The sequence below is a fragment of the Spermophilus citellus genome, assembly GCF_964194105.1.
Source record: "Spermophilus citellus genome assembly, chromosome: 2".
Classification (NCBI taxonomy): domain Eukaryota; kingdom Metazoa; phylum Chordata; class Mammalia; order Rodentia; family Sciuridae; genus Spermophilus; species Spermophilus citellus.
In genome coordinates this window covers 257,423,332-257,426,913 of record NC_138183.1, presented here as the reverse complement: position 1 = coordinate 257,426,913, position 3,582 = coordinate 257,423,332, and positions in this window count along the sequence as shown.

The window sequence follows — 3,582 nt, the reverse complement described above, 5'->3', positions numbered from 1 at the left end:
GCTGGTCAGTGCTGCTGTGTCCTCTGGGACTCTCCAAGGAAAGCATCCTTCGAATCCTCCAAGGCCAGTAGAACATGCACCCTCGTCAAGGTGGCTGCCGTCCAGGACATGCTGTCCACCCACCATGTTCTTTTCAAGGGAGATCGGACCCTTGAGATGTCCATGGAGGTGGGGAGGCCCTCATCCACCTGTGCCCCCCTGTTCAGGAATGTGGGGTCAGGGGGGCTCTTCTGGTATGACTCTGACCTGCTCCTTGGGACTTCAGCATCACACAAAGCTCTCACTAACGTGGGATGTGGGTATTGGCTGCCCTCCTACCTCAGCCATGGGCCCATGTCCCCCTCCTCAGGAAATGACCAATCTGTTTCATAAATACACTTGGAGCATTTTGCAATTTGTGGACAATGTGAATTCTTGAACTTGGACATAAACCCAGGAATAGGGTGGGGTCAGCCCCAGACCCGAGAGCTCATACCCCAGGCTGGACACTAGGGGCTGAGGAGCCTAGTGAGGGCTACCTGGGGAACCCTGCTGCCTCCAGCTCCTTGGGGTGCCCATCTGTTTCAAAAGGAAGATAGGAGTGACTTTAGGTTTGTCCAGAGGTGATGGTCACTGTGTAGAGGCCACTGACAGTCCAGCTACTGCCCAGAGTCAAAGAGGCATCTGGTCACAGCACAGGAAGGGTCAGAGAGTGCCTCATGAATGAATGAATAAATGAAGTGAGTGAAAAAAATCAGTGAATGAATGAGCTAATGAGTGAATGAATGAATAAATGGGCAAGGAAATGAGAATGAGAATATGAATGAATGAGTGATTGAATGAATCAGTGGATGAGTGAATGAGTGAGTGAATGATCAGTGAATGAATGATTGAAAGATCAGTGAATGAATGAGTGAATAATCAGTGAATGAGTGAATGAATGAGTGAGTGAATGAGTGATTGAATAAATCAGCGAATGAATCAGTGAATGAGTGATTGAATGATAAATCAGCGAATGAATCAGTGAATGAGTGATTGAATGAATCAGTGAATGAATCAGTGGTTGAGTGATTGAATGAATCAGTGAATGAGTGAGTGAATGAGTGAGTGAATGAGTGATTGAATAAATCAGTGAATGAATCAGTGAATGAGTGATTGAATGAATCAGTGAATGAATCAGTGGATGAGTGATTGAATGAATCAGGGAATGAGTGATTGAATGAATCAGTGGATGAGTGATTGAATGAATCAGTGAATGAGTGATTGAATGAATCAGTGAATGAGTGATTGAATGAATCAGTGAATGAGTGATTGAATGAATCAGTGAATGAGTGATTGAATGAATCAGTGAATGAATCAGTGGTTGAGTGATTGAATGAATCAGTGAATGAATCAGTGGTTGAGTGATTGAATGAATCAGTGAATGAATCAGTGGTTGAGTGATTGAATGAATCAGTGAATGAGTGAGTGAATGAGTGAGTGAATGAGTGAGTGATGAATGAGCATTAGGGCATGGATGAATGACTCAATGAGTGAGTGGGTGAGGAACTGAATCCAGGCAGCCCCACAAGTGGCATCAGGACATGTCCATGTGCCCAGGAGAGGACCTCTGAGCTGTGGCTTCAGCTGGTGAACCCACACTCCCAGGGTAGGCTCCATAGAGAGCCTCTAGATGCTGCTGCCTAGTGCCCAGCTTGGTGTGTGTGCATGTGTGGTACCTCCAAGGGCACAGGGAGCTCAGCAACTCCACAGAGGACCCAGTGACACTTTGCAGAGTGTGGACAGAGTCCTGGAAATCCACCTAGCTCCTGCTCCTCCCTGTGCCCGCCATCCACCCTCCAGAACTGCCATGATCTTAATGGATCCCTCCTCTGTGAAGACCCAGAGAATGAGTCAGTGAACGAGTGACACCTGGCACACCTGAGACACCTGGCTATAGTCACTCAGCACCAGTTACACCAGAGGTGGAGGTGGTAGGCACTGCTGGCCCCAGGCTCCAGAGCTGGTGGAGGAATTCAGACAGGCCTGGAATGGGCAGGGAACCTGTCAGCCCAGGGGCCACATCTTACATCAGTGCCCAGCGGGTTCAGACCTGGCCCAGCCCCAGCCTAGGGCAGGCGGGGCAGGGGGAGTGCAGTCAGAGCAGATGCCAAAGAGCAAGGTGTCAGCTGGCTGGGTCCTGGCCACATGTGGGGAGACCTGGGCTGGACCTTAGAGGATGGGGGCTGACACCTGGGCACACATCCTGGGGCTAAGGGTCCTGCCTAAGCCTCCTAACATCTAAGGGGTCCCAGAGCCCCTCTGTCTAGGCAGAAAGTCCTCTGACCTGTGGACACTGGGCAGGGCACATGGAGTAGTTGGAATACGGCAGGGCGAGGTCAGACATCATCTAGATGTCCCTGTGACATCAGGAGGGCAGGGACATGGTCCTCATGTCTGTTTCTTGTCTCTCAAAGGGAAATATGAGGCCCAGAGAGGCTGCATGCTGGCCGTCAGCAGCATGGACGTGGGAAGCTGGTCTCGAGTCCCTTGTTTGTGTGGGCAGTTTCCCTGGTCCCAACTCCTGGAACTTGATGTCACTGTTTTGACCACCTGCTGCCTCAGTTATCAGAACCAGGCCCAGCTGGGGAGGGGCTAGGGGCCCAGCCCTGACCCTGCCCTGACCCTGCCCTGACCCCCAGGGCTAGGCTTCTGGGTCTGAGGTCAGAGCCGGGCTGGCACACTTTGTTGGCAGGAGTGTGGCTGCATGTCCTGAGCCTGCCACACGGGGGACAGGTCAAGCCAAGGGCTCAGGTCCTGGGGCTGGACTTAGGTTCTTGGCAGGCCTTGTCCCTTGAGGCAGCCCCGAGTGGGGACCCAAACCACCTGGAATCTCAGGGGTGTGGCCCCTGGAGAGGGTGAGGTTGGCTTCTTAGGGTTCACAGAGCGACCCCCTGGGCAGGGACTGGCTGGAGGACCACGGCCCTCCCACCCCTTCTGCCCTGTGGCCCCCGAGGCCCTCCAAGCTCCTCCTGCTCTGAGAGGTCAGGGAGTGCAGCTGGACCCAGTCCTCCCTGGGCTCTGGGTTTACAAGGGGTTCACCCTGATAGCTGGCCTAATGACAGGCGGCCTCCATGGGTGTGGGGGGTCACTCTGGCAGGGCCTGCCAGCATGGAGGCTGAGGGTGCCCAGTGTTCTCCCCAGGATCTTGTCCCCCATCTGCCTCACCTGATTTGGGCTATCTGCTCCCAGCTGTGTGGGCCACAGAGTTGATTTGGGGGGTCAACTCTGTTAGTAACCAGGTGAGGGCAGCAGAGGGGCCTTCCAGGCATGACCACTGGTGGCAGGGCAAAGCACAGCCTGGGAGCGTGGCCAGTCCTGCAGGCCTGCTCTGGGTGCCCTGCTGACCCCACTGACCTCCCATCACCCTGATGGGTGATGCTGCCCCCTGGAGAGGATCAGGTGTCCCGGCAAGCCACCTCTTCCGCTCAGGGTGGGGTGGGCACTGCAGTGACTAACCCTCCACCCCCCGGAGCCCTCAGAGGCCTGCGTCACCTCCCTGCCTGGAACCGTGGCATGGTAGCAGGAAGTAACCGGATCACACGTCCCTGGGTGGCAGCACCC